Here is a 19886-nt window from a genome sequence, read left to right as displayed (position 1 = left end):
TATATAACATGCATTAAATGTATAAATAGAAGGTGCAATCAGCGCAAAAATGATAAGAAACCCCCCAAAATGCAAGCTGAAAACTAAATGATTTTCACAAAAATCGATAACAAATGATATAAATAGAGCAAGTACAGCGCAAATGTAACAATAAAATATAGTCCAAAAGGCTGGTGAACTACAAGTCCCAGAGAGATGACTCCACCGGTGAAGATCAACAGTTTCAATAATGGTGACAGACCCTCCACCATCAATCTAAGTTCTACACTCACCTCTAGGCTTGGACTCCTGAGCTAACAGGCACTGATGCGAGCAGGTCCCACACAAAAGGTAGGTAATCAGAAACTAATCAATTGGAACTTCTCCTCCAGATCGATATTCACAATGGGGGCATCAAACCTGATACCATCCTCCAAAGCATCACAAAAAATTAATATATGTTAGAAAACAATCAGAACCCATTAATAAAAAGAACAGTTCTTTTTATTAATGGGTTCTGATTGTTTTTTATGATATATAAATTTTTTGTGATGCTTTGGAGGATGGTATTGGGTGCAATTTTTTTTTGTATTTGAAACACATATATATATGTTCTGGTTGGATTTGCTGATCATCCACTAGGGGGCAGTGATCTAACTGGGAACGCAATTTTAATAATAGTTTTTCCCTTTATGTGATTATTTTGAAAAAATTGCAATTTTAGAAATATTTTTGCATTAAGATATCAATATGGCTTGTCTAGATGCTTGTAGCACAGACCGGCTGTTTCTTTTATCTATTTACGTATATATGTATACGTGTATATTGCTGCTCGTTTGTGTATGCCGTTCGTATGGCAACGGTACACTATAAATAGACTGCTGGGTCATGCCATGGCCCCGCCACACTGAAGAAGTTCTGACGAACGTAACGTGTACAGGGGAGGAGCCATGCACGGATGACGTCACCTGCTGCCATCCTTTGAAGCTAACAGCACACGGTCGTGCTACATGCGTGTATAGTTTTAATCCTTGTGAGTAGTCCTCTTTTTGGGCACAAATACATTTTAATGTTTGCACAGTGAGCATTTAGATCTCCCTTTTTTCACATATACATGGTTTGATGCCCCCTTTGTGAATACCGATCGAGAGGAGGGGTTCTAATTGGTTCGTTTCTAATTACCTACCTTTTGAGTGGGACCTGCTGGCATGACTGCCTGTTAGTTCAGGAGTCCATACCTAGAGGTGAGCGTAGAACTTAGATCGAAGGTGGAGGGTCTTTCACCATTATTGAAACTGTTGATCTTCACCGGTGGAGTCATCTCTCTGGGTTGATCTTCACCGGTGGAGTCATCTCTCTGGGACTTGTAGTTCACCAGCCTTTCGAACTATATTTTATTGTTACATTTGCGCTGCACTTGCTCTATTTTTATCAAATAACATGCTTTCAATGTGTAATAATAATTAAGTATACAATTAATCTTAAAAATTGTTGTTGAAATGAACTCTTCTGGAAAGGCTGTCCACAAGTTTTATGAATGTGTCTATAGGAATGTTTGTCCATTCTTCCAGAAGTACCGGTACATTTCTGAGCTCTAATTCATCTCAAAGGTGTTCTATTGGGTTGAGGTCAGGACTCTGTGCAGGCCAGTCAAGTTCCTCCACCCCAAATTCGTTCATCCATATCTTTATGGACCTTGTTTTGTGCACTGGTGCGCAGTCATGTTGAAACAGGAAGGGGCCATCCCCAAACTGTTCCCACAAAGTTGAGAGCATGAAAATGTCCAAAAAGTCTTGGTATGCTGACGTCTTAGAGTTCCCTTCCCTGGAACTAAGGGGCCAAGCCCAACCCCAACCACTGAAAAACAACCCACACCATAATATCCACTCCACCAAATGATTATATAGTACAAAATGAGAAAAACATTCTTTGTACTCTTTTCGTCAAGTAAGTCATGCAGTGACAGTAGGTGCCTCTGATTTATTGTATGGAGCTGTCTGCTGTTTATGAGCATTTTCTGGATGCTACACTGTATCCCCAGCAATGCCAGTACATAAACATGATTTCCCTATTAGGCTTAGTGAAGCTTCATTATATTCATTAATTTTGGTTGGGAAACTAAATATTTCTGAGTTGATCTTTTAAATGAAATAAATAACGAGGAAAGCTAAAGGTTTTTGTTTTATTTTTCGATTGTTAGATCATAAATCCTTTTTATTCACTTGCTAGCAAATTTGACCACCCCATGAAGAGTCCCTTCCCTAGCTCCACCACCCACCCTTCTTGCACGTTACAGCCCTTGCCTTATCTTGGAGCATCTAATTACTGTTTGTACTAGCCCACCATCTCTGCCGCTACATTCACCTCCCTACATGACTTTTTATGTTGCCAGGGAGGATGGAAGGAGAATACCATTGTATCACTTTAGTGAAAGCTCTGAGGCTGCTCAGCTGCTGACGCCACATCCAAAATGGTGGCACCCAGCAGTAGACTCAGGTATTTTGGATGTCCAAACAAGGGAGGATTATGCAGGTAAAATAATATGCATAAAATATGTTACCTGTACATATAATCTTTTGGAATATTATTGTTTGAACCAAATTATCTGTCAGTCTTATTTATGTATGTTAAGATTTTAAACTATTTGTTTCTAAGCATGGTTATTTTCTTTTACATATATATGGATGGCTTTATTTGCTCGATACGTACATATACCTACTCATAAGAAAACTGCTTTTCTCATATTCCAGTCTACACCTTGGTTGGATTCCTACATGAAGATGGACACCCCATCCTCTGTGCAGCACTCCCCTAGTTGTCAACTTATTCTGCTATCACAGTAATGCTGCGTACACACGGCCGGACTTCCCGACAGAAAAAGTCCAATGGGAGCTTTTGGTTGGACATTCTGACCGTGTGTATGACCCATCGGACTTTTTCTGTCGGCATTTCCGACGGACTCAGATATAGAACATGTTCTAAATCTTTCCATCGGAAATGCCGATGGAGTTTAGCCCATTGGCAAGTCCGCTTGTGTGTACGCGGCATAAGACACAAAACATTTAGGCAGCTGTACTGTCCCTTGAAAATAATTGAGTAAACTAAACCAACTGGCTCAGTTTACCACTTTGCCCTTGGTGTTGAGGAGTCACTTGCCATGGGTCACAACTGCCTGCCACACCCCTTCTTTTGAATTCAGTCTTAATACCTAATTGAACAAAATACAATCTCTAGATGGCTTATCATGTTTTTGGTTATATCTGAGCAATGGTTCAGCAAAAGAACTGATTTTATTGCATGATGTATACAAAGACAATAAAGGGATAGACTATATCAAGAAGGTACATTATTAAATGATGGTACTGCAAGGAACTAAAACGTGATTGTTGCATAATGCATTCAGGTAAACATTACAATAATAACTCAACGTTTGTGCTTCCTTCTCATTGATGACACACCATACACAGATTAGAATATAACTGCTGCTTGAGACACCAATCTCCCTCTACGTTGGGTCCAGTTCATCTTGTGAAAATATAAACATATTTCTACAATTAATAATGATTTGCAAATGTTTGTTGTAAATACATTCTCTTCCCTTTGTATGCTCTTGAATGCAATGTAAATCTGTGACTGTTTACAGGTATTACTTTCCAGTATTTTATTAAAGCCCAGATTGATGATTCGCCTGTTCTTAGAGATAATTGTCTGTGCTTTCTACTTCTTTTACCTCTATAGAATTCTCTTTGTAGTGTTTACTGGCTTCCTCCTACACTACTGCACAGTTTTCTTTAAGAACTGAAAAAATACCTTCATATTTGATTGTATTTTTTTCAATTAAACTCCCAGCTAAGCACTTCCTTGATATATACTGTACTATAGATTTTCTTTTATCGGAATTAGATATGGTCTATGTGACTGCTCCAAAGGATGAATTCATTTTAGTGACTTTCATGTGTATGCCACACACTTTTGCTGATTCATTGAGATTAATCATATATGACCTCCATATTGTCAGGCTTCCCTCTTTCAGATCATAATCTTTGAAACCTTCTATAAAAAATGCCCCGGGGATATACATCTTCATTTGAAGTCCAGAGACTTGTAAACCACACCTACTCCAAGTTCAAAGCTTCTCATGTGACCATATGGGCATTTGATGTGACAAAACACATCACGAAAGAGATATAACTGAAACTTGTTTTTGATTATTATGATTATTATGATGATGATTATTATTTTTGGGATGCCAAACAAAAGGTGAACATTCACCTATATCTATACTTTTTATTATCATTTATATTTAAATAGTGGAAAGACATAGGATATTATCAGAACTGGAAATAAGGTGTTTTAGTAGTGATGGTGTCTTTGTTCATACATGAGATTGCATGAAAGACTAACTCATCTCAGAAAGATTGAAGAAGACAAGAAGAAGGACAGTTTTGTGTGATCACCGGCAAGTTGAATCTTAATCTGAATTCTCCTAGAAATTCAGGAAAAAAATTTCCAAATAAAGGTGCCATACCTCCTGATGGATTGGTTCTCCTGAATATCCTATTGGGGTAAGGTGACAATTTCATTATGCTAATGAATGTAAGTGGAGACATGACTTTCTGCAAGCAAATTTCTTGAATGGATTCCCAAAGAAGTCACAGGCTGACTCAGCACACTGGTGCCCCCTTAAACCAAAAATCAGTTTTGATGGCAATTGGCCTTTAATGTTTAGAGATAAGATGATTTCCACCTAATCCTACGTAGTGTTCAGCCACAAGGAAGATTTATCTGTAGCACCCTCTACTTTAGGTAGGTGCTAGAAGTAGGATTTTTGTAAGTGCAGGTAAATTCTTGATTTGAGTGGGCTGGGAGTGGCTCAGAGTAGGCTGGTGACTCACGGTTAGCATCATCTTTTGGTTACCTCCTTTCTGCTTCTAGAGGATTCTAGAAGGAAGGAGGGGAAGAGAGATGGAGCTGTCTGAGGTGTTTCAGGGAGCCCTGACCAATCCCCAACTAGGAGTGGCAGCGGGAAGGCCTCCTTGATATACACAGGGTCAGCCCAGCTGGGGAGGAGTGGTCAGGTGGAAGAAGCTGGAGATGGAGCACCAGGTTGTTGGGGCCTTTGAGGCACTCCCCAGTCTGGGGGGGTGACCTTGGGCCTGTGGGATTCAGGTGCAGGTCGTAGCCTTTGAGTAACAAAGAATGATCTGGACAGGAGGTCCCTGCCTGCAAATGGCAGTTGCTACGGCCTGACAGAGTTAGAGTTAGGCCTACCATGTGCTAGCTGTACCAGGAACCAAGTGTTGTACAGGAGATAGAGAGACAGTCTACAAATAGGCATTGTGCTGGAGGAGACCGGAGCTCTAAAAGTGTAAATAGAGTTTCCAACTAATCATTCAGTCGATTCTACTATTGACTTTGGACATCTCATAATTTCCCTTATCCTATCCAAGTTCAAAATCCCTCAATAAAATACAAAACAAACATATGGACTGTTCATTGTCTCAAGAGTGACTTGGAAGTGAATGCCAGGCTGGGCAGGGTGACAGGTGGAACACAATATCCAGCAGCCTCTACGTGGGTACCTCTACATATCCAATTTGACTTCACTATTCTGCCAGAAATTTCTTTGTTTTTTGTCAAATAGAAAGCAAAGGCTAGAACTTTGAAAACAATTTATCAATTATAGTAAGTGTGTTAATTGTGTTGAAGGATAGGCTACAAAAATATAATTCATTAAGATGGCTTTGACTAGCCTCTTGAAATCCCCTGTACAGCAGAACTCTGGTAGCGTGAGAAGCAGCACAAGGAAATAATCAGTTGTGATGCACTGAAAGGGAAATACACTATATTACCAAAAGTATTGGGACGCCTGCCTTTACATGCGCATGAATTTTAATGGCATCCCAGTCTTCGTCCATAGGGTTCAATATTGAGTTGGCCCACTGTTTGCATCTATAACAGCTTCAACTCTTCTGGGCAGGCTGTCCACAAGGTTTAGGAGTGTGTCTATGGGAATGTTTGACCATTCTTCCAGAAGCGCATTTGTGAGGTCAGGCACTGATGTGGATGAGAAGGCCTGGCTCACAGTCTCCGCACTAATTCATCTCAAAGGCATCCTATCGGGTTGAGGTCAGGACTCTGTGCAGGCCAGTCAAGTTCCTCCACCCCAAACTTGCTTATCCATGTCTTTATGGACCTTGCTTTGTGCACTGGTCCAAATAATTTGGTGGAGGGGGGATTATGGTGTTGGATTGTTTTTCAGGGGTTGGCCTTGGCCCCTTAGTTCCAGTGAAGGGAACACTTAAGGCGTCAGCATACCAAGACATTTTGGACAATTTCATGCTCCCAACTTTGTGGGAACAGTTTGGGGATGGACCCTTCCTGTTCCAACATGACTGCGCACCAGTGCACAAAGCAAGGTCCATAAAGACATGGATGAGCGAGTTTGGGGTGGAGGAACTTGACTGGCCTGCATAGAGTCCTGACCTCAATCTGATAGAACACCTTTAGGATGAATTAGAGCGGAGACTGCAAGCCAGGCCTTCTCATCCAACATCAATACCTGACCTCACAAATGTGCTTCTGGAAAAATGGTCAAACATTCCCATAGACACACTCCTAAACCTTGTGGATAGCCTTCCTAGAAGATTTGAAGCTGTTATACCTGCAAAGGATTGGCCAACTCGATTGAACCCTACGGACTAAGACTGGGATGCCATTAAAGTTCATGTGCATGTAAAGTCAGACGCCCCAATACTTTTGACAATATAGTGTACATGTAGTTGGAGAGAGTAAAGTTCCAGAAAGATGAGCTCATCAGTATGCTTCTTCTCCTTTACTGTCCAGTCACAAGCTGGGGGGAGACCTGCAAGTGCTTTTTAAAGTATAGGCAAGTCCTAACAAATTTGTATTTGATCCCTTTGAGCTGCTAAATATACAAATGAAAGCATTTAGTAACATCCGTTTAATATATTGAAAAGAATACCTGTTGACCTTACGAGAACTTCATGCGCTCTGAGGACTACAGAAGAATGTACTTCTTCCTTATACATGATATCAGAGGGACTGGGTTCCGTAGTCCTATCTTGTCTCTGTTGACCTGATAAAGAAGGGTGGGAGCATTGTCATCTAAGGATTGGAAGCACGAAACTAGCAGAATTAACCATAGCTGCATTGAAAACACAATGAATTCTTTTTTTTAGCATTAAATGGTGTTTTTATGTGTCTAAAATGTTCTTTTAATATTCGGAAACAAAATCCTATAGTTTTTTTTTTACAGCTCACAATATGCATTAAAATACATATGTCTAGAAGTTCATATATGTTTAAAGACAAAGGAATTCATGTAGAATACAGGGCATAAATCAAGAACACTTTGTGAAGCATTTACTGCACAATATTTGATTGTCTCATAAAATAACCCACTAAACATACAAGAACCACTATAAAAGTATGTATGTTTGAAAACTATGTTTCATAAACCATCTGGAATTGCGTAATGTAACTTTTTGACAGCAAATTTTCCTTAAAATCAATGTTATGTATATATTTTCCATAAATGTATTCAGAAGCAGAATTTATTTGTAGAATATATGGAGCTTATGCCACTGATAGCAATGTCCAGTGTTTGAGTGGTGACACATGAAATAGATGAGTGAACATAAATCCATCACATTGTAGGTGTTGGAGGCATTGCATTTAATTATCACTCTTTACAAAGCAGCCACTGTAAAGTAGCACTATTCTGTTAAACAGTAAAAAGATTTGAAAGCATTAAAGTTATATTTTATGAAAACTTTAAGGGCTAGTGCTCAAAACTTTACAATACTATTCAGGAGGATTTTTCCAGTACAGCAATAGCATTTAAAGGGGTTGTAAACCTTTGTGTTTTTTCATGCATTCTATGCATTAACCTCTTAAGGACCAAGCCTCTTTTTGAGATGTGTTGTTTACAAGTTAAAAACAGTTTTTTTTTTGCTAGAAAATTACTTAGAACCCCAAGCATTATAAATTTTTTTTTCTAGCACCCTTTCTGTCACACCGTATTTGCGCAGCGGTCTTACCAGCGCACTTTTTTGGAAAAAATACACTTTTTTTGATTTAAAAAATAAGACAACAGTAAAGTTACCCAACATGTCACGCTTCAAAATTGCACCTGCTTGTGAAATGTTGACAAACTTTTACCCTTAAAAATCTCCATTGGCGACGTTTAAAAAATTCTACAGGTTGCATGTTTTAAGTTACAGAGGAGGTCTAGGGCTAGAATTATTGCTCTCGCTCTACCGATCATGGTGATACCTCACATGTGTGGTTTGAACACCGTTTTCATGTACAGGCGCTACTCACGTATGCGTTCGCTTCTGCACGCGGGGTCTGGCGGGACAGGGTGCGTTTAAAAAAAATTTTTTTTTCTTTTTATTTTAAATTTTTTTTTTTTCATTTTTACACTGTTTTTTTGTAAACATCCCTTGTAATAGAAAAAAAGCATGACAGGACCTCTTAAATATGAGATCTGGTGCCAAAAAGACCTCAGATCTCATATTTACACTTAAATGCAATAATTTAAAAAAATGTAATTTAAAAAAAAAATGGCCCTTTAAGAGCTATGGGTGTAAGTGACATTTTGACGTTGCTTCCGCCCTGCATTGTTATGGAGATGGGTGGGGGCCATCTTCCCCTCACTCGTCTCCATACCCAGTAAATGAAAAGATCCGATCGCCTCCACCGCTGCTGATGGCTCCGGTAAGCGACAGAGGGCACCAGTAAGCGGCAGGGGTGGCCCTCTCCCGCTGCCGATAAAAGTGATCTTGTGGCGAATACGCCACAGAGACCACTCTTATCGGAAACCGGATCACCGGCCAAACAAGAGGATACCGGGGTTATGGCAGCTAGCTGCTGCCATAACAAAGATATCCTTCTTCAAAGTAATGACGTATATCGGCGCGCGGCGGTCCGGAAGTGGTTAAGGTGAAAAAACACCTGGCAGTGACCGGCCCCCAGCCCCCCATTTTTACTTACCTGAGCCGTGGAACTTGACCTGGCGGGGACACGCTGTCTCTCTGCCCGGGGTTCTCGGCTCTTTATTGGATAGATTGATAGCAGCACAGCCATTGGCTCCCACTGCTGTCAATCAAATCCAATGACGCGGGCACCAAGGGGTAGAGCTGAGTCATACATTCGGCGGCTATGGACGCCGAATGCTGGACTCGGGGGCACGTCTGCAAGGTGACCCCTTGGGAGAGTGCTTCTCCTAGGGGGTTATCTGATGTGGGGAGGAGCCGCGAGAGCCGAAGACGAGGTTCGTGGCCACTCTGTGCAAAACGAGCTGCACAGTGGAGGTAAGTATGATATGTTTGTTATTTAAAAAGAAAAAAAAACCTAACGCTTACAATCACTTTAATGGCAACATGGCATGTTGTTTCTGTTAAAGCAGAACTAAACTCTTTCAACCAACATTAACTATTTGTATTTTTCATGCTGCTAGGATTAGTAAATAGATAGGTAGGCATATTATACTTACTAGTTTTAAACTTTTTTTTTTTTTTTACATTTCTTCAGTTGCTTCCTAGTTTCTGGCCCAGGCTAAAATGATGCCATACCCCAGGAGTCTTCAAGGGCATTTTTTTGCCATCTGGAGGAGGAGAGGGGGGCTTCCCCAGCTTAGGACACCCTCCCGCCTGAAAGCCTGAGCTAAGATCAAATTCCAGGAAGTAAATGCTACATGAATCATTTGCCCTTACTCAATATGGCCTCAGCTAGAAATGCCAGGGGTGTGTTTTTCAAAGTAATTTCTCAACAAAAAAAAAGACATGGATGGGTAGGTGAGCTTGCTTTGAATATTAACCCCTTCATGCCTAAGGGTAAAACAAATCTTGATGCCTAAGTCCAATTTTGCAACTTTGACATGTTAGTAAAACTGTACATATCATCACAACTACTTTGTGCATCCATTTGGATGGATTATACCTTGTTTTTTTCAGGACAAATTGGGCTTTTATTTGGTGGTAAATGTTAATGGATACCTTCTGATTTTTATTATCATACGCAAACTGGCCCAAAATACTAAAAGATTATATTTTTTTTAGTTTCGCTGCATATTTCTTGCCACTACCATAACCTACCACCAAAGAACAACCCAAAACAAATTCTCCAGCTCCTGACGATCGCAGCGATACCACATATGTTTATGTTAGTTGTTGTATGCACTGGTAATACAGCCCAGAAACAATAGTGCACATTTTGCTTTTTTTTAATCTTACCTAAAACACACTGACACTTAAGGCCCGTACACACGATACGGAAATCGGATGGAAAAATTTGTGCAACGAGCTGTCTGCCAATTTTCAGATCATTAGTACGGTGCTTTCGACAGGCGTTTACGCTTTTTCGGCAGACAAAAGCTGGATGTGCAGACTATAACATTTTTGTCGGATGTGAACTCAGCGTCAGATTTTCGTTTCATTAGTACGGTTTTTGTTCGAAAAAAATCGTAAGAGCAAGACTACACATGTTCAGAAATGAAAGAATACAAACAAAACTATTCAACATATTACGTCACTTCTGACGTTGTATTCTGTCCTATGAAAATTTTCGTATTGCGAGTAACCTCTCCTCTTTTGACATGAGACTAGCATGACACAAAAAACAAACGTTCGGTCGTCCAAAAATCTAAGCGTGTGTAGGAGGCTTAACTGACACTGATACAAATAAATAATAAAAAAAATCCTGTCCAAAAAAATACTACGCAGAGCTATGGGCGCATGCACAGTAGGTTTCCCGTCGTGAAACCGTAAGGCTACACTGCCGGGTTCCCTTACCCACAATGGTAGCGGCAGCACCCGACAGCTGATGGAAACATCAGCTGCGGTGCCAACATCGCTGGACTCCAGGACAGGTAAGTGGCCTATTGTTAAAAGCCAGCAGCTGCAGTATGTGTAGCTGCTGGTTTTTAATATTTTATTTTTTGGGGCGGAACACCGCTTTAACCACTTCCAAACCGCCTGCCGTTGTTTTACATCACTACTTTGAAGAGCAATACCGTTGTTATAGTAGCATCTAGCTACCATAACCCCGGTATCCTCTTCAAGAGCGGGCGGTCTGCTTCAAGATGGATTCGCCGCAAGATCACTTTATTCGGTGGCTGGAGAGTGCCCTCTGCCGCTTACCCGAGCCGTTGGTAATGGCGGAGGCAATTGGATCCTCTCCCTAACCTGACATGAAGATGAGTGAGGGGAAGATGGCCCCCACCCGTCTCCATATCATTGCAGGGCAGAAGCGACGTCAAAACCTCACTTACGGCCAATGCTCTTAAAGGGACATATTTTTTTTTTAAATGACATAAACATTTTTTATTGCATTTTAGTGTAAATATGAGATCTGAGGTCTTTTTGACCCCAGATCTTATATTTAGGAGGTCCTGTCATGCTTTTTTATTACAAGGGATGTTTACATTCCTTGTAATAGGAATAAAAGTGACCCATTTTTTTTTTTTTTTTAAACATGTAAACAGTGTAAGAATTCAAAATAAAAGGTAAAATAAATAAGAAAAACATTTTTTTTTTTAAACGTGCCCCGTCCCGCCGAGCTCGCGTGCAGAAGCGAACACATACGTGAGTAGCGCCCGCATAACTGTGTTCAAACCACACATGTGAGCTATCGCCGCGATCGTTAGAGTGAGAGCAATAATTCTAGCCCTAGACCTCCTCTGTAACTCAAAACATGCAACCTTTAGAATTTTTTAAACGTCGCCAATGGAGATTTTTAAGGGTAAAAGTTTGTTGCCATTCTACGAGCGGGCGCAACTTTGAAGTGTGACATTTTGGGTATCAATTTACTCGGCGTAACATTATCTTTCACAATATAAAAAAAAATTGGGCTAACTTTACTGTTGTCTTATTTTTTAATTCAAAAAAGTGAATTTTTTCCAAAAAAAGTGCGCTTGTAAGACTGCTGCGCAAATATGGTGTGACAAAAAGTATTGCAATGACCGCCATTTTATTCTCTAGGGTGTTAGAAAAAAAAAAAAAAAATATATATATATATATATATATATATATATATATATATATATATATATATATATATATATATATATATATATATATATATATAATGTTTGGAGGTTCTATGTAATTTTCTAGCAAAAAAAAAATGTTTTTAACTTGTAAACACCAAATCTCAGAAAGAGGCTTGGTCCATAAGTGGTTAAAGGAGAATTGTACAAAACAATTGATTGGTTAATGCCACAAGTGCTTTTTTATATCATTACATTTCCTTTTTCCTGGCTTTTGGAATTTACAAATGCAGCAATTTAGAAATTGGATCAAAGGTTTGGCACTGGAAGACACTTTTTGATAGAAAGTAGTTAATTTTATATACACCCAGGGCTTTTTTTCAGGGGGAACTTGGTGGAACTCAGTTTCACCACCTCTGGCTCAGACCCTTGTGGTGAGCCTGGTGTGCCTGCTCACCACAATCACTTGTAAACACAGAAGTCTGGTTTCTGTGTTTACAAGTGACAGCTCTGCACTCTGTATGTAATGCAATCCTGGTATTTAATGCCCCTTTAAGACCCTCCTATTGTTTTCGTGAACACACCCACTATTTGATGTGATTTGGAGGGTGTATGTAGGGGGAGGGGTTTTGTGTGTCCGTGGTTACGTTCCAGCACCTATTGTTTGAGAAAAAAAGTCCTGTATACACCTATAAAGATCAGACCAAAATGAGGGACAAATGAGGCGGAAAGAGGGACAGAGGGACTTTGTTCCTAATCAGGGACAGTCCCTCGAAATCAGGGACAGTTGGGAGCTATGAGCAGATGTTGTTCTTATTACAATTATGTCACTGGCAATGGAGACGAGGTATCCCATGGTGTGCCATGTACACCATGGGTATTTAATACGGCAAACCTCTTGTAAAGCATCCCCAATTGCTAAATATGCTATATTCACTTTTCAAACGTTTTAGAAACTATTGGATTTTTGTTTTGCTTGAGCACTACTGCTAAAGGACTGACAAGCAGCAGATATCTCATTGTGTTAGAATCTAAGGCATAGTCCACAGAAGTGGAAAGCACCACATTTGCTGTAACTCATAAATTCAAGTCACAGTGGAGTTGATTTACTAAAACTGGAGCATGCAAAATGCACAATGGACAACCCAAAATTTGGGATTTTCTTTTACTTTCACTTTCAGTGATAATGGCAAACAGGACAAAAAGAGTGGGTGAATCTCTCTAACGGGGCCACAGACAGCAATAAAAACCTGACAGATGTTCTAATCCATCACTGCCCTATAAAATAAACAAAAAAAATGTTTCGCCTTTAGTTATACTTTAATTGAATTCAGAAGCTGATTGGCTACCATGCACAGCTGCACTAGATTTTGCACTCTCTAGTTTTAGTAAATCAGCCCCACTGCCGCTTGGCTCTACAACTGCTGCCTTAAAGGGGTTGTAAACCCTCATGTTTTTTCACTATTAGGCATCCTATGCATTAAGGTGAAAAAACACCTGGCAGTCACCGGCCCCCCGGCCCCCCAGCCCCCCCATTTTACTTACCTGAGCCCTGGAATTTCATCTGGCGGAGACATGCTCTTCCTTTGCCTGGGGTTCTTGGCTCTTGATTGGATAAATTGATAGCAGCGAAGCCATTGGCTCCCGCTGCTGTCAATCAAATCCAAAGACGCGTGTGCTGGGGGCGGGGCCGAGTCTGGCATTCCTGTCTATGGACCCAAATGCTGGATTCGGGAGCGCGCCCGTAAGGTAACCCCCCCGGAAGAGCGCTTCTCCTAGGGAGTTATCTGATAAGAGGAGGAGCCATGAGAGCCACCAACGGACCCCAGAAGTTGGTGTTCAGGGCCACTCTGTGCAAAACAAACTGCACAGTGGAGGTAAGTATGACATGTTTGTCATTTAAAAAAAAAAAACGCAAACCTTTACAATCACTTTAACCACAGTGCACCTATTGATACCTGTGCCATGCTAGAACAATAAATAACAGTTCTGCATACCTAATCTATTAGAGACAGCATAACTAGCCAAACATTTATTCTATTCAAAATTATTTCCGAAATTATATTACTGCCTGAATAAATCAATTTGTAGCTAGGTCCTGTATTGCGTAGCTTGCTATAGCTATGACTTTGTGTTATACCAGGCTCTTGTTTAAAATTCATGCTAACTTTATAGGCATCTTCTAAACAATTCAAGCTAAATTAAAGTGGTCACTTATAGCAACCAAACAGCTAGCAAAAGACTTGCAATGCTATATCAATGTCAGGGGCTTTCTAATTTATAAAATACCCCCACGAGATATAAAAACTATGAACGAGCTCTGAGACCCATCTCATCACTAATATTTTTACTTCATTATTCACTGAATTCATATTTTTTACATTCTCTATAAAAGTTTGCTGTTTTACACTCATTCAAGGAAAAGACTCTGAGCCGCAGTGTGGTGGATTGACATGTACTAATTTTCCACTAATTGCATTCTTGTTGCCTGCAGAGGAAACCTTTTTGCTTTCTAAGAGCTTTGCATGAAAACACAACTGTGGGTATGAAGTTTAAAGCAGTGAGCATCAACAAACCCCCGTGTCTTTTCCAGAACATATGTAACAGACATGCTGAATAAAGGTTACCATCAAAGAACATCAATACCTTCTGCAGTAATGTACATAAGGGCATTAGGAGGTAGTTTTAATGATTAGTGATATTTTGTAGCTCTGTCTGCAGGGCTTTAACATTGCAAGTACACATAAGATGTATTTTAACTGCTGTGGATTTCCTTTAGTTACCCAACAAGCTGTTTTTTTCCCTTACAAAAAATATGTATTTTATCTTTAGCCAGTATACAATACTTCCAGACTAGTTTTATAATAAAGATGTTGTAACTTAAATCATTATTTTTCAATTTCTACATTCTAATACTAAATGAATTAGATTGTAGTGAAATATTTGAATAATACAGTTTCACAATGCGACAAATATATCCCAATCATATTTAAATAAATAAATTAAAGCTAACCAATTGTATGCAAAAATGCAATAGTCTAAATTAAAAGTAATGTATATTGTTCAACAAACTTTTAATTAATTAAAATATAATGTTAAACCTACACCAATACATGTATTTGCATGATTTGCATCAAAATATCCTAAACTCCTTCCCGCTTACAACCTAATTATTAACGTTGTCCAGCATGTTGTCCTGCACTAGGGATACCATAATCAACAGCCTCCTATGAGAGCCAGCAGCTGAAACTTTGCACGGATGTTGTTTTTTTATTCCAGGTTGTCACTGATGGCTTGGGTCCACAGTAATGATCAAGAACCAATCAGAGTGGTTCTTAATTAAATTGTCATAGTCTGCTTTTTCACACTTTACCATCTAAGGCAGGCACAATTTGCACTACATCAAATAGTGCCGCTGCAGAACTATGATCTGGGTGTGAACAGCACAACGCTCCCCAGCACCCCCTAAATCCGTCCCACCAGTTCTCTCACCCAGCAGCTAAAAGGAGGGAGAGGGGAAGAAACTGGTTTTCAGTTGCTGGGTGAGAGATGCTGTCATCCGTTCTCTGCTCCACTGATCCTCCTGCTTTCCGGGCCAGGGCCCCCTACAGGAGGACCGGTGGTCCCCCCTTATCAGCGACCCTGGTGCCTACATTAGAACAGCAGATAGAAAGACTAGTGGTGCTCAATATCCACAGCCATTAAGCATATCATAGTGCCTTCTTTGATAATAATCCATTCTTGGAGTCCTTGTTCTAGCTACCAGATTAGGACACCAGACTTCCACAGTGTTCTCTTCCCTGCCTGCTGTCCCTCCTCTGAATTCTATGTCCTCCTTGGCCATGTGGTTTTTCCCCACTATGGTTACAACCCACAAGGTTTTATTACCAGGCAGCCCTGGGCAGCCCCAAGCCTCATTTCTAATCTCTCCACTCCATCTTTTGGTGTTAACCACTTCAGCCCCGGAAAGATCTACCCCCTTCCTGACCAGGCCCTTTTTTGCGATACGGCACTGCGTCGCTTTAACTGACAATTACGCAGTCGTGCGAAGTTGTACCCAAACAAAATTGACGTCCTTTTTTTGCCACAAATAGAGCTTTCTTTTTGTGGTATTTGATCACCTCTGCGGTTTTTATTTTTTGCGCTATAAACTAAAAAAAAGCAATATTTTTTATTTTTTGCTATAGTAAATATCCCAAAAAAAGATATAAAAAAAAACTAATTTCTTCCTCAGTTTAGGCCAATATGTATTCTTCTACATATTTTTGGTAAAAAAAAATCGCAATAAGCGTATGTTGATTGGTTTGCGCAAAAGTTATCGCATCTACAAAATAGGGGAGAGATTTATGGCATTTTTATTATTATTATTTTTTATTAGTAATGGCGATCTGCGATTTTTATCTTGACTGTGACATTGCGGCGGACAGATCGAACACTTTTGACACTATTTTGGGACCATTGGCATTTACGCAGCGTATAACCTTTAACCACTTTGCCGACGTATATCGGCGTGAGCCGGTCAGCAGGTGGTTAAAGTACTATCCAAGGGGCAGCATAAAGCTGTTACAAACAAAAGCACTTCTTCTAATGCAGTCCTCAAAATGACTATTATTAAAACATAATATTGCCAGGGCTTTTTTTCAGCGGGAACGTGGGGGAACGCAGTTCCGGTACCTCCAGCACCAAATGTATGTAATAGCAAGGGTTGTGCAGGAGGGTCTATTGATGCTGTCTGCTGGGGGATTTATGGTCACTGGTGGGGATCTGTCTTTGTGTGAGGGTCTATTATTGCTTGAGGGGGATCTGTTGTTGTTGGAGGGGTGTCTTATGGTGCTTGTCGGGATCTACTGTTGAGGGAGAGGTCTATTGTTGCTGGCTGCTGGAGGGTCTATTAATGCTGACTGCTGGGAGATTTGTTTATGCTGCTGGGGGGGTGTCTAATGTTGCTGGGGTGGATCTTTTGTTGCTGAGAGTAGTATTTTGTTGTGGATGGTCCATTGTTTCTGTGTGGGGGGTCTATTGTTGTATGGAGAACTATCGTTGCTGGGGTGGGGTCTATTGTTGCTGGGGGGAACTATTGTTACTGAGGTGGGGACCATTGTTGCTGGGGGGTCTATTGTTGGGTGAGGGATCTATTGTTGCTGGGAAGGGAACCTATTGGTGTTACGGTGGGGTCCATTGTTGCTGGGGGAATCTATTGTTGTGTGTGGGGTCTATTATTGCTGAGAGGGAAATTTTTGTTGCTTGGGAGGCCCTATTGTTGTTGGGGTGGGGTCTATTATTGGTGGGAGGGGAATCTTTTGTTGCTTGGGAGGATCTTTTATTACTGGGGTGGGGTCTATTGTTGCTGGCTCCAGTGCATCTATTTTTACTGCTTTTCTTGTTATTAGACAAGAACAAATTCCATACAAATTATTTAAGCAAATGATACTTTGGGCAGTACTGGGAGGTGGGTAGGGGGTGGAGACAAGAGCGGGGACTCAGAAGGGGAGGGGTTTCTGCACCTATTCTCTGAGAAAAAAAGCCCTGAATATTGCACATCTTTGCATAGTTACAAGAAAACCATGCAGATCCCCCTCCAAGCAATGCCTTTCTAAGGGTAACCTTCCTAATTTCAATTAAATTAGCCAAAGGGTTAATGGCAAATTAACAGATGTCTTCTGACACCGCTAAATTGGGCCTGAGTAACTAAGCATCAATGATCTCTAGTCACAGAAGGGTTAAATGGGCTCTGCCATAGAAAAAAACAAAACGTATGCAAGTAAAAATTACAGGCACCTAGAAATGCCTGCAAATAACTGCAGCAGTCTCCAACACCTCCCTGTTATGACTGAAAGCTGGGCCGTTCTGACAGGCAATGCTCCGGACTTCCAAATAGTTGCAAAATCTGTCTATTCTTTCCTAACTCTAATGCCCTGTACACACAATCGGACTTTCGGACAACAAAACTGTGGATTTTTGTTCGAAGGTTGTTGGCTCCAACTTGTCTTGCATAAACACGGTCACACAAATGTTGGCCAACAATTACGAACGTGGGAACGTGGTGAGGTACAAGACGTACGACAAGCCAAGAAAAAGGAAGTTCAATAGCCAGTGTGGCTCCTTCTGCTTGAGTTCGACCATGCGTGAACTTTTGTGCGTCGGACTTGTGTACACACGATTGAAATTTCTGACAACAAAGATTTGTTGGCAGAAAATTTGAGAACCTGCTAGCCAACACTTGTTGGCGGAAAGTCCGACAACAAATGTTCGATGGAGCATGCAAACGGTCGGGCTTTCAGCCAACAAGCTCACATCCAACATTTGTTGTCGGAAAATCCGATCGTGTGTATGGGGCATCACACGTTCCTATTGACCACTGAGTCTGCCTATTACAGTAACAAGTCAATAGAGATGTGTGGAGGTGGGAGGTAGTGTCAAACTCAAATGGTACTCAGTCAGTATGGCCCAGCATTGGACAACAGGAGAAAGATTGTGGAGGATGGTGTATGTATACTTGCAGTTTGTTTAAGCACAAATGCATGTTTTTAGTGAAAGTGAAGCAATATTAATTATGGCAGGCGATAACCTTAGCCTTAAACCTGTCCAAACCCATGTTTAGATAGTGGGCCTGATTTACTAAAGGACATGCATGTACAACACCAGCCATTGTGCACAAACAAGCAAACCATATGCTCACAGAATTATTAACATGATCTAATTTCACTCACACACACACAGGCTACAGCATATATACATGGAATTTAGTATGATTTGCTAACTCTGCATTCACTATAACTTGTCCAGTTACACAGAACATAGAAATGCAATTATTTTACTAAATATAAACTGCTAAATACATTTTCTCATCAGCAGTACATAGCAGTCCTGTGACTTCTATGGGTGTCTGTTTAAAACTTGTAGGAGGGGTTTTCATTCTGCTCTGACTGCCTGGGCAGACCCTAATCACCCCGTATGTTGCAGATTCCCCTTGTTTAGACCCCTGATATTTCACCAAAGCCCCCTAACGGGGCTCCTAAAAAAAGGAATTAAGAAAAAAAAGAATAAAAAAATAAATAAATAAAATAATAAAAATTAAAACTACCGACACCGTCCACTGTCCTACTGGCACCAATCTCTGCCCTACTGACTCCATCCACTGCCCTACTGACACTGTTCATAGCTCTACGGACACCACCAGTATATACACACACACGCGCGCATCTGTGTTTGAGCTTTGAGGTGCACACCCTAATGCAATAGGTTGTGCACACCTATGCCCCTGACCCTCTGTTTGGACAGTGCTGATTGGCCCTGTGCTGATCACATGCACCTTTCTCCCCCCTCCCCCCCACCCCCCAAAAAAAAGACTCTCTAGCATTTCACAGCAAGCTGAGTATGTACGGAGTGACTCCAAAGGCTCTTACTATCAGGAGATGGATTGGGGACAGTGAAAGAAGAGGAGGATCAGAGAAGACAGGATCAAACAGCCTCTTTACACAATGCAGAGGATTAACCCCTTAGGTTCCACAGTGAGTATAACAAGCATGCTTTACTGCATACACAGCACTGATTTTACTGGTATGGGTTTAGTAACACTTTAAGGCTGCTTTCACACTGAAAGTGCCGGCCGTTAGGGGTAAAGCGGCGCTTTACCGCTGTTTAACCAGTGCTTTTGCGATGCTTTTCGGCTGCTAAAAATTTCAGCTGCTTAAAATTTCTAGCGCTAAAACGCCTGAAAATTAATAAATTAATAAAATTATTATTTTTTGTTAAGTTTTTGTATCTAATGGCCACACACAGAGGATTTTTATAGAGTATAAGCATGTATCATTGTGTGCACGTTTTAGCAATAGGCAGTGCACAGGATTCCATATGCTGGTGCTTGTAATGCAGATTCCACAGATAAAGACCC

At 40.7% G+C, this 19886-nt stretch overlaps 1 long non-coding RNA gene across 2 annotated transcripts in view; it reads right to left on the bottom strand.

Moving 5' to 3' along the window:
• Positions 1 to 19886, bottom strand: part of LOC141135988 (uncharacterized) — a 450576-nt gene that overhangs the window by 237428 nt on the left and 193262 nt on the right. For both annotated transcript variants that reach the window (XR_012243661.1, XR_012243663.1), the window contains one exon: positions 6965 to 7078. This is a non-coding gene — a long non-coding RNA (uncharacterized lncRNA). The remainder of the gene's footprint in view (positions 1 to 6964; positions 7079 to 19886) is intronic.

This window comes from Aquarana catesbeiana, linkage group LG01, assembly GCF_042186555.1.
Source record: "Aquarana catesbeiana isolate 2022-GZ linkage group LG01, ASM4218655v1, whole genome shotgun sequence".
Taxonomy (NCBI): Eukaryota; Metazoa; Chordata; class Amphibia; order Anura; family Ranidae; genus Aquarana; species Aquarana catesbeiana.
Note: the sequence above shows the minus strand (reverse complement) of the source record. Positions and strands in the feature narration are given on the sequence as shown.